This window comes from Cervus elaphus, chromosome 33 (assembly GCF_910594005.1).
Source record: "Cervus elaphus chromosome 33, mCerEla1.1, whole genome shotgun sequence".
Taxonomy (NCBI): Eukaryota; Metazoa; Chordata; class Mammalia; order Artiodactyla; family Cervidae; genus Cervus; species Cervus elaphus.
The window spans coordinates 22,151,794-22,164,211 of NC_057847.1; the positions used below are offsets into that span (position 1 = coordinate 22,151,794).

The 12,418-nt window shown below is 38.0% G+C and overlaps 1 protein-coding gene across 5 annotated transcripts in view; it reads right to left on the bottom strand.

Moving 5' to 3' along the window:
• OSBPL6 (oxysterol binding protein like 6) overlaps positions 1-12,418 on the bottom strand; it is a 203,675-nt gene that overhangs the window by 99,971 nt on the left and 91,286 nt on the right. Inside the window, exons 1-2 of one of the 5 annotated variants that reach the window (XM_043894091.1) lie at positions 10,508-10,550; positions 8,565-8,743 (exon numbers count right to left, since the gene is read on the bottom strand). The exons of 1 other annotated variant lie outside the window; for it this stretch is intronic. The gene's annotated coding sequence lies outside the window, so the exon portion shown is untranslated. Of the gene's footprint in view, positions 1-8,564; positions 8,744-10,507; positions 10,551-12,418 lie in introns of those variants that run through there. 3 more of the 5 variants (XM_043894092.1, XM_043894093.1, XM_043894090.1) reach the window with 3 other exon arrangements.

Sequence of the window (12,418 nt, forward strand, 5' to 3'; positions counted from 1 at the left end):
TTGCCTTTAAGTGAAAAGGTGAAAGTTCTTAACTCAATAAGTAAAGAAATAAATTGTATGTGGAGGTTGATAAGATCTACAGTAAGCATGAATCTTCTATCTGTGAAATTGTAAAGAACAAAAAAGAAATTTGTACTAGTTTTGCTATCATACCTCAAACTGCAAACGTTAGGGCCACAGTGCGTAAGTGCTTAGTTAAGATGGAAAAGGCATTACATTTGCATAATATGTTGAAAGAGACCACATTCACATAACTTTTATTACAGTATACTGTAATAATTGTATTATTTTATTATTATTAATCTCTTACTGTGCCTAACCAGAAGTAAAACTTCATCACAGGTATGTATAATTAGGAAAAAACAGTATATAGTGGGTTCAGCCCTATCCAGTTTTGAGCATCCACTGGGAGTCTTGGAATCTCTCTCTCATGGATAAAGGGGGATTATAGTAGTGGGAAAGGAGCCATAGACAATATGGACCTGAATAAGCACAGCTTGTTCCAATAAAACTTTATTTACAAAGCAAGACTGCAAGCTTGTGGGCTATAATCTGCTGACTCCTGAACCAGATTTTGAATGATTAGGAAGCATTCTTGGGACTGGATACTAAAGAGTACTTTCTAAGATTATAGATTACCATAGAGTTTCCCATGGCAGGCCTGTTAATCTGTACTAAAGAACCCACCTGCCAATGTAGGAGATGCAAGAGACACATATTCAATCCATGGATTGGAAAGATCCCCTGGAGTAGGAAATGGCACCCAACTCCAGTATTCTTGCCTAGAGGATCTCAAGGACAGAGGAGCCTGGTGGGCTACACAGTCCATGGGCCACAAAGAGTTGGACACGACTGAGTGACTGAACACACACACAGTTGGCAAAGTTATTTATAAAGAAGATATTGAATTTACTAGCTTCTTGCCAACTTCAGATTTTTCTGTTTCCTCTAACATGTGAAAGTGTTAGTAGCTCAGTCGTGTCCGACTCTTTGTGACCCCACGGATTGTACCTGCCAGGTTTCTCTGTCCATGGAATTCTCCAGGGAAGAATAGTGGACTGGGTAGCCGTTCCCTTCTCCAGGGTATCTTCCCGACCTGTTGATTGAACCTGGGTCTCCTGCATTGCTGGAAGATTCCTTACCATCTGAGTTACCAGGAATGCCACCAACATGTGAAAAAAAAGGTACTTTATGCTTAGAAATACATGAATTGAAAAACACTAATAAAGTCTAGAGAAGATTGCTTTGATCAGAGGAAACTTTTACTTCTGATGCCAGTTTTATTAAAAGCCACATGTGAAAAAGATTTGCTAGTCTCTACCTGAAGGATAACATCCTAAGTAGTCGAAGAATATTTTAAGAAAATGAATAAATTTTGTAACAAAAGGAAAAATGTAAACTAACTCTATTTGCAAGGTTTGTTAAGTTTATAAAATTTAGGAAGGTAAAAAGAAACATGAAAAGGGGCAAAATGAGTTTAGCTCAAAAATGAGTGATAAGACAAAAGACTATAAAGGGCATTCAAGTAACAAATTCTCAGCACCCACCAATCTCCTTGCAGACCCCTCCTCTATAGTCTGGATTCCTCATCTTTGCCACACTATACTTGATTTACTATAAATTTTGGTATTTCTTCACCAGTTTTTCCTTTTAAATGTTTTATTCTAGAATAATTTTAGATTTTTAGAAAAGTTACAAATACACTACAGAGTTCCCCAAATCCAGGACTTCCTCCAGTTTTCAGAAGCTGACAAAACAAGAGATCTTCATTTAAAAGTTCAGTTCAACAATTTACAGTGTCAGCTGAAAAAAAAATTAAACATTTGAAAATAAATCCAAATGCCCAATGTGTAGTTATTGTTTAAATAAGTTGGATAGTACTTTCAAATTTAGTTTTCTTTTTTTTTTTTTTCCCCGTTAGTTTTCTTAATACGAAAATTTAGTTGGCAAACCACCCTTCAGTTCTCAGCTTCTGTCACCTCAAATAGGCACACGCCGTGTCACTTTTCTGCATGATACTCTTTTCATCTCCTTCACAGCACTGATCTCACTCAATAGTTACCTTATGTGTTTACTGGCTTTTTGTCTATCCCCAGAGACTTCACCTGTTGTTTCCTGCTGCTGCTTGTTATAACCTCTGCACTTAGCACAGTGCCTGTGCACGCTGAGTGGAGACACTCAGCAGATTTTGCTGGATGAATAAATGAGCAAACACTAGATATGGCAGGGGTGATGAAAGGCACGTGATAAAAGACACATCTATTTAAATTGCCATTGTTTCTGAAACGTCTATCCTTTACCACCAGCTATATACAGCTGAAGTTTTGGGGAGACTATTTGTTAGTCTACCACCTGTGTAACCACTTCTTACTGAGACAAAATCTAGAAATGTTACTTCCAATAAATCCTTGTAGTCTGAAAGCCAAAGCTTTCAAAGTAGACCTGTATTGTTGGTTCACTACACTCAGGACCTCCTGGCATTATTCATTTGATGTGAAAAGTCAATTAAAAAAACATTTAAATCACCCTTAGAGTTAGACTAATTAAAGTCTAATTAATCATCTTTATGTACCTAAAAATATATTTGGGAAAAAAACTCAAAAATACTGTACTCCAAACTTATGGAGGCTTGGAAATGAGACATTTTGAAAAGACAGGTGAAAAGCTTAAAAGACTAACAGTGAGTGGGGGGAAAAAAAGCTCTCCTTTTTCCCTCCTACTGTCTATCCCTCAGCTTCAAGTTCAAGGAATCACCTGGTTGTAGGAAAAAGAAAGGAAGGATAGACAGGTGGCAGGAAAGAAAGGAGAGGAAACTATCTAGTCCTGTATTCTCTATGAACACTTAGATTTCTCCCAAGATCAAATATCACAAAATGTGTCCAAAAATCAAAGCACTTGGTCCCTTTACTGAGCAAGGAAAAAGAAAGTCATTCTTTTTTTTTGAAAGTCATTCTAAGATAAGCATCCATAAAATATCCAGTTATCAGATAAAAAGAAGCAAAAAGAACAAAACTGCAGTGGCACTTTCAGACTTTTATTTTTCTTCTGTTTCTGGACCTGTACTATACTGAAGGGGAGACACTAATAAGTGCATTCAATGCAGCACAAATTGATCCACCATCCAAAAAGTACAATAATCCCACTGTCACTTCCGGAACCTCTCCTGCTGAAGATGTAATGAGTTGCAAATAACTCAAATTATTGGTGGACTAAAGATTTAAAAGACTAAATCTCACTGCCAAGAAACATATCAACATCAATACCAAAAATGGAGGTGAAACAAATTCAGTTTTTGACCACATACAAAAATTTTGGAAGATCAAAAATAATGATAATGATAAAAGATATATAAAATTCTACATTTTTTCTCTATAAAAATAGAACAATTATTAGTAGTAATGCTGAGATTATTCATTTGAAGAGAAAAGAGATACAAATCTAAAATCACATAATAGTAAAACTCCATAAAGTTAACTTGAAAAATTCAATGTCAACTTATAATTTTTTATTTTTAAAAATATATATTTCTGACTCTGTTTCCTAAAAAGGCCTGGAAACACTGGCAACCGATAAGAATGAATACTCTTAATGCCTGGACTGTAGTTTCTAAATTCCATTTTCTACTAAAAGGAACCAGAGCTCCTTGTAATAACTGATATAACTGATTCTTAGACTGGGTTATGAAGTGAACAAGAGGAGCTTAAAGTATCCCTTTGAACGAAAAAGTGGGGGTCAAAAAACGTAATGGGGCATGGGTGACTTTGGGATGTTCTTTATCTTGATCTGGGTGCTGATTATATGAGAATACTGAGTTTGTGAAAACTCACTGTGATTCACTTATGATGGATTCTCTTTTCCATATGTATTTACAGGAACCAATTTGAAGGGGTTCCCAAGGAACAAAGAAGTTTTTATTTGAGCATTCTGAAAAAAAGAAAAAGTCACTGCAACTAATCAAAATATAAAGACTCTTAAAATCCATGAATTTACAATGATCCTCAAGAAAAAAAGGAACTCTCCCCCTAAAAGAACAAAGAAATATCTTTGATCACCTTTTAAAGAGAGGTCAAGCGGAATGGTATCAGTACTGCCAGTTCTCACTAGGTATTCTCTCCATTTCTACTATCTGAGGGAGAAGTCTTGTGATCTTCATAACAGATAAAAGGGAGCAAACATCAACTGTCTTGCTGTACCAGAACTGAGTACTCTTTCTCTTCTTCCAGTTTGTGCCTATGTTATATTTGTTGACTGGTTAGCTGATTTATGGGCTTCCCTTGTAGCTCAGCTGGTAAGGAATCCACCTGCAATGCAGGAGACCTGGGTTCGACCCCTGAGTTGGGAAGATCCCCTGGAGAAGGGAAAGGCAACCCACTCCAGTATTTCGGCCTGGAGAATTCCATGGACGGTACAGTGCTGAGCGACGGAACTGAGGACGGAGAGACTGAGTATGTGCATGGGGTCACAGAGTTGGACACGACTGAGCGGCTTTCACTCACTAGCTGATTTACTGGGTTTACCGTTTTCACCACATTTCAACCTATTTTATACGTCAGTAATGACTCTCAAGCACTTTGGTTCCATTCTTTTGGTCCTAGTTGTCCTTTCCTCAGGGAGTTAAGGAAAGTGGAATGTGGAACTGATCACAGGAATGTCAAGGAAACAGAGATAAAGGGGCTTTATGAAAGCACTTATGACCATACATGTTGTTACTGTTCAGTCGCTATGTCCTGTCTGACTCTTTGTGACCCCATGGACTGCAGCATGCCAGGCTTCCCTGTCCTTCCCATCTCCTGGAGTTTGCTCAGACTCATGTCATTGAGTTGGTGATGCCATCCAACCATCTCATCCTCTGTTGTCCCCTTCTTCTCCTGCCCTCAATCTTTCCCAGCACAAGGGTCTTTTCCAATGAGTCGGCTCTTTGCATCAGGTGACCAAAGTTTTGGAGCTTCAGTTTCAGCAACAGTCCTTCCATTGAATATTCAGGACTGATTTCCTTTAGGATAGACTGTTTTGATCTCCTTGCTGTAATAGGCACTCTCAAGAGCTGTCTCCAGCACCACAGTTCGAAAATATCAACCCTTTGGTATTCAGCCTTCTTTATGGTCCAACTCACATCCACACATGACTACTGAAAAGACCATAACTTTGACTATATGGACCTTTGTTGGCAGAGGTGTCTCTGCTTTTTAATATGCTGTATAGGTTTGTCATAGCTTTCCTTCCAAGGAGCAAGCTTCTTTTAATTTCATGGCTGCAGCACCATCTGCAGTGATTTTGGAGCCCAAGAAAATAAAGTCTGTCACTGTTTCCATTGTTTCCCCATCTATGTGCCATAAAGTGATGGGATGGAATGCCATGATCTTAGTTTTTTGAATGTTAAGTTTTAAGCCAAAGAGTTTTTCATTCTCCTTTTTCATCTTCATTAAGAGGCTCTTTAATTCCTCTTCGCTTTCTGCTATTAGGGTGGTAAGCGTGAAAGTCTCTCAGTCATATCTGACTCTTTGAGACCCCATGGACTACACAGTCTATAGAATTTTCCAGGCCAGAATACTGGAATGGGTAGCCTTTCCCTTCTCCAGGGGATCTTCCCAACCCAGGGATTGAACCCAGTCATCTGCATATCTGAGGCTACTGACTATACATGGATACACACTAACTCCAAAAGAGGAATGGAAACAAACCCATTTCCCTAAGGAAATGAGATGCCACTTACCTGCTTTTTCCTTTGAAGAAGAGTTTAATTTCTTTCTTATATAGTCAAGTCACAAGCCACAAAAGTGTGCAAACAAATTTCCAGTTACTTTAGTCCCGTAAACTTAACCTGACAGTCAAAGGGACTCATGTACATTTCATTTTCATGGATGGTCAAGTATCAAGAGATACTGAGCAATACCTAAGTGATCCCATGAGATAAAGCAAAAGCAGTGTAACCAGAGGCCAGTAAACTACCAGAAATCAACATCCAGTCCCAGTAGCCTTCCTTCTTGTTTGCTTCAACATTAAAAATGAGTATTTTGAGACCTAAAATCTGCTCTAGTAAGAGGCACTATCCATTTGAAAAATGAGGTGCTGGGATAAGAACCACTGTTTTGGGATCAAGTCAGTTTCCCCCCATCTGTAAACTATGATCAAATAAGCAATGTTTGAGTTTAGCCAATGCAGGCAAAAAAGAACTATGCCCATAAGGGCCCTATAATTTAAAATGTGTTCATGGTTAAGGCTCTTTATTACTATACAACAGTTTGATTCAATATCAAATTAAGAGGAACATTACAGCAAGTAATTTAGTCCCCAACAATATACAGTGATCAAAGATGGGGAAAGAGAAATTTGTGATTAACTACAACCCACTGTGCTTGAAGGTGTTATCTGATTCTGATGGAGAGATTTCTCAGTGTCAAAAGTTTCGTGCATGTAGATGGCAGAGTATACAGCTCCGTGATTCACTCTGGTGTCCAGAACAAGTAATGGCTTAGAAGATGGACTCGAAATGCCTATAAGTTAAAGTATTAGTCACGCAGACATGTCCAACTCTTTGCAACCCATGGACTATAGCCTGCCAGGCTCCTCTGTCCATGGGATTCTGCAGGCAAGAATACTGGAGTGGTAGTCATCCTCTTCTTCCAGGGGACCTTTCCAACCCAGGGCTCAAACCTGGGTCTCCCTGCATTGCATGCAGATTCTTAACCATCTGAGCCAGCAGGGAAGCCCAAATGCCTATAGATGTCATTCAAAAAGAAGCCAACCCAATGAATCACTTTACCTCCCTGGGCCAAAACAGTCAGATCAGGCAATGGAACCATTAGGCTGTGACACATCAGATTCTGAAATGACAATCTCGGGGCTGGAAAAAATGATTCAGACCTTATCACCATGGAAATTAGATTTCCAAGCTAAGAACCATGGGCCATCTGGTTTTGTAAGTTTTCCTTCTTCATAGGCAAGCCTGGCAGGTGTTAGCTTAATTTCAGAAAATCATCATTCTCACAGTGCACAAATTTTTTATAAATAATAAAATGCCAAAAGAGAAAGAGAATACAGACTAAGAGAGAGTTATGTGTAAACTACAGGGGAGAGGCTTCATGTAAGGAGAGAAGAAACTGATCTTAAAGCAGAAATCTTACCTCAAAAGCCTACAGACCAGGCAGGTATCATACAAGGCTGGTTGCTTTAAGACTTAGGGGATGGTAAAGACTAGCACATTTCAGTCCTTGAAATAGTAAAAAGACCATACTTTTTAATCATCCAAGAGAAGCCAAGTGTGTGTGTGTGTGTGTGTGTGTGTGTGTGTGTGTGTGTGTATCTTATGTCAAGTACCCAGATTGCCCAATGTTGACAATTAACTCAATTTTTAAAAATAAACTTCTATAGATTAAAAAAAATTATGCCTAAAATTTGGCCAGTAGGCCACCAGTTTGCAAGCTATGCTTTAGAATTTAACTTTAAATAATGTAATAAATAACAAGCAGAAAGTTCCCATCATAACAGTGACTACACTAAATTACTGAGCCTTGGTTTCTGTTCTACCAAGAGGCAGCAGTCCATGCAAGGACAAGGTAAAAGTAATATCAGAACACCCATGAGTATTTTCCAAATTACAGACATCTCAACTATCACCACCACCACCACCACCGCTGCTGCTCTTGTGCCTCCAAGAAAATAAGGGTTTGAGTAGAGGACAAACACTGCAAAAGATCCCCAAGAGCAATGATGCTACATCCTCCCACTCTGGGGTTCACTGACCTCAGAAAGTAGAAAGCTTTGTATAACTGGGAGGGATGGGTCCAAATGGTGAAGACCCTGGGCCTAAAATGTCAAATAGCATATGTCAGGTGGCTCTGAAAACAATAACTGCAAATATCAAAGATGACAAGGAGCCCACAGTGAGCACTGCTGGTATATTATTTATTTCAGCCTCATGTGCAAAAATAATACAATCAATTGTCTATTTATTCACTATGAAAGATTATAAAAACTGGATGCATTTTAAGAATGTGTACACCATGCATATATAATGAAAGCATGGATAACCTTTCACCCATTTTCAGGCTTAGGTCTGTAGGCTCATCACTCAAGAAGGGAAGGGACCATCTTATTTTCACATGATGCCAGACAGCAGACAAAAAAAGGTTTAATATTTTGGCATGTTTTTTACTTCCTATCTTTAAGAAAATTACTGCAGAACTTTTTATTAAGATGGCTAAACATGACTAGAATTACCATGCCTTATTTTTGGATCTGATAGACACATAAAACAGAAAAAAAACATGTTCCTGTAATTTGGTAATATTTCACTAATCTTTTGCTGTCATTGAGCACTGACTAATCTAATCCTGCTTTTGATTTCTTTAAAAAAATTTTTTTTAATGTGGAGCATTTTAAAAATCTTTATTAAATTTGTTACAATATTGTTCCTGTTTTATGTTTTGGTTTTTGGCCGTGAAGCATGTGGGATCTTATTTTCCTGACTAGGGATTAAACTTACAGCCCCTGCATTGGAAGGCAAAGTCTAAACCACTGGACAGTCCTGCTTCTAATTTTAAGCTTGCATTATCCTAACTCACCTTGTAACTGGGGGTCAAAGACTTCTAGATTGGCTTTAAGGTAACAGCTGTTTGAAACAGTTTATCCTCAGGTGCCTGCAGCTTTGACTGGAGAATACGGTCTGTCAACCGAGCCTTCTGGGGTTATCTGGTGAATTATGAGTGGTTTCTCGATTTCCTTTTGCAGGAAGGGGCAGAAGCTGAAAAACAGAGATACTACAGTTGTATAGTACGTCTCCATAGACCTTTCATGAGCCTCTGTGGCCAACAGAAAATTCCTTCCAAGTTATCTTTAGAGGAGAAAGTTCATAAGGGATGGCATTTCAGATTTTTACCTCCTTTGTTCAATCTTATGTAATCTCAAAAATGTAACCACTGGGCTCCTCAGAATAATTTATATCTTACCCAGAGTGGGGAATAAGAAAACTCTCAACTTATAGAGCAAGTATTTTCTAAAAGGAGATGAAGCATATTTTCCAGAAACATGTTTAAACCTCCAATTAAATGTAAACATCAAAGAGTTGTTTTTTTTTAATTGGGTTATAGCTGATTTACAATGTTGTGTTAGTTTCAGATGTACAGCAAAGTGACTCTGTTATATATACATATGCCCAATCATTTTTAGATTCTTTCAGTTTTTTAAAACAGTCACTATGAAGTGGTTCCATTGCACAAAAATGTACAATCCCTATATCCTGATGAAGACCTATTAATGGTCTCTCATTTTCCCTGAGTAGAATTATTGCCAAATTCCTAGAACAATCCTCTAGCAAAAAGAGCTAACTATACTAGCAAAGCATAGTGCTCAACTTGGCGTCATATCTCAGAAGGCAAGGAAACCATGTTTTATGAGAAGACAAAAGCATGTTCCCTTTACGTTTAAAAAAAAAGAAGGAAAATAAATATCTGACCCTTAAATGTGACAATAGTTTTTTCCTTCAAGTCTCAGACCTCTCTCTAGCAGCCTTGTTTATTCACAAGGTAGCTTTAAAAATGACTCCTCAGGTCTGATTATCTTTCAAGCCTATTCTTTCATTATGCTTTAGTTTTTTCTCATTTTACCTATGGAGAAGAAAAAAAAAAAAGCAATACACATATACTGAAAAACCAGGACTTAAAAGTGCAAAAGACTTCTATCTACTTAGTATCTTGTGTATGGTTGCTCTTTAAGTATCATTTTTATACAAAAAAAAGTGTTTGTACATTTAGAGCCCCTTTAACTCTACAAAAAAAAGTTTTTTAAGTCTCTATTGTGTTTTAAGACAACGCTGCGCATGTTATAATTAGTAAATAAAATTAAATTTAAATTTGATTATGATGATGATGACACAGAAGAACTAGGGTTAGCATTCATCAAGATTATTTTTGTATGCTCGGCATTATGTGTTTATTTTCTGCAAACATTACTCAATCTATGCTCTTTAATCCCATGTAATTATAGGCAGACTGAATAGAATGGTCAGCTATAGAAACTCCCCTATACTGCAGTTCTTCGTGTACACTTCCACCCCCGTTTCTCGTCCCTAGTCTTATTCTGCATCACTTCTTACTATCCTCTAATAGCAAACAGGAAGGTAAGGGAGAACAGAGGACCCCGGGGTAACAGCAAAGTTTCCTCTCTGTTTCCTCCAATCCAGTAGCAGACAAGAAGGAGAAGGGTGGTTGAATCTTGCTAATCGTACCTAAGGAACCCCCCTCCCTCCCACATCACACACACTGCGTGCATGGCCTGTGTGAACCCCATCTTGGCCTGGGCGCCATTTTTCGGTTCACTCATCTTTTTCTGCATAGTCTTTGCTTATACATCCTTCAAAATCCAGCTCAAAACCACAGCTTCCAACTCTTCCATGGATATTCCCAGCTAGAAAGGAGTTTCTCATCATCACACCTGGTACTTTGGTCAATTCTGACTAATGTGAGTCTGTCCTGGTCTTTCATGCTGCTTACACCTCCCATCTCCTTACCAGGCTGTGCTGACTCCAGAAGTAGGGACCAGACCTCAGTTTCTTGTATACTGTAAGTGTGGGAGTTAAAAAGTGAATTTTAGAAGGTTTCTATTTATATGTACTTTGCAAAAGGTATGTCTGAGACCATAATTAATGTTTATACAGACATTCTGCATTATTTCCAAAACGACAACAACCACTATATAGTGTAGTGTCTTCTATAACCTTCAGGGGGACTGACCGTTCAGCATTAAAAATTACCAATCTATCAATGCATGTTTCACATAAAATCAAATGTCCCTGAAGCCAGAAATACTAGGAATAATCATTTTAATTCATCTTCAAAAAGTTCATTAGTACAGAAAGATTTATATTGTCACATTCAATTTTCAAATTTCTGGGTGACCAATTTATTAAGTTTTATTCAAAAACCAGAAAGTTAACCAAGTGGCATCTAAACTTTACTTTATTTAGAAACTATAAAGGATCTTGTTTTACCTTACACATAAACTGTGTACGGGGCAGAAGTTCAAAGGCTCTAAGCTTACAAAGTTCAAGTCTGATTATTCCTTGTGACAGTACACACTGAAGATTAATTCCTAAAACCCTCATTAAAAAATAAACTCAGAGAAGGGAAGGTGTAGTTTTCTTTTTAAAACTATAACCAAAATCGACGCTTTAAAAGAAAACATTATATGTTTTTTTAATCAAAACACACTAAAGGAATTATGTTCTAGCTTAACGATAGCCTCTGCAATTTTACACCCACCTGCTCAGCTCTTAAAAAATTAATGGTTGGAAAGGTTGATTTGAACAAAGTCTTTTATGCTAGATAGTACTTGAGTAGGTGTCTCTGCAAAATCTCATCAGGGGAGTTTGGTGACGTGGCAAAGGTTCCTTCTGAATGGCTCATTCAGGAGCCAAATGATCCATTATCTTTGCAACAGAATTTTTCCTGTAAATTATGTGACTAATCCTCCTACAGCCTGAATTTTGCCCACCAGACACTGTGTTCTTGTCTAGGACAGTCCCCACACAGTCTACTCATGTCTTATTCAGGCCCCTCTACTAAGCACATGATGTATTCTACCGAGGACTAGACTGTCCCTCTAGCACTAAGTCAGTGCAGAGAAAGGAGAGGCAACTCCATCACTCTGTAAAATACTAAAGAAAAGATTCTTAAAACAGTGAAGGCAGTAAAGATGACCAGAATAACCAGAAGAGTATATTTACAGAAAGCTAGCAGCCTCCATAGCAAAGTCTATTTTACAACTATTTTCTGTACAACATGTGGCCCACGGTTTTGATTCAAAGCGCACATCACTTCCACGAAGCAAGTTTGGTCATGACATAGGGTTAAAAATCCTAAATTGCTTTCCCAGAAAACTGTAGCCCAAACACCATGTAAGACCCTTCTTCATTATCTTGCTTACCTCGTCTACTGTCTCCATTAAATACATTAGTTGGTTAAAGGAATTATTTTGCTTTTCTCTCTGGCAGCAATGTTTAGACAAAAAATTGATTGTTCTCTTTTCACCTGTGATAATCTCAATACATCGAGACTTTTTACGCTGTGTCTAAACCCTCGGAGAGTACAGTTTCAGTGCTACAATTAAACAGAGTTTTTGGAAACATGTGCTGAGGTAAGTTCCCGAAGAAAACCAAGACCCCAAGCACTTTCACCTAGCAACTACAGTGGCTTTCTTGGCAGTAACTGAAGAGCAGACCTTTAAACTGAAAATGTATCTAATCTCATTAATCCTACCATGTATCACAGAAATTAAAGGGCATTTCAAACAGTAAGGAAAGCGTATGAAAATCAAGCAAAAGGAAGGGACAGACACAGTACTGAGTTTAGAGTACAAAGGACAACGGGGGAAGAAAAGGAAGAGAGTGGGTTTGAAAGAAAAGGGTTTGAAAGGTCTTCAA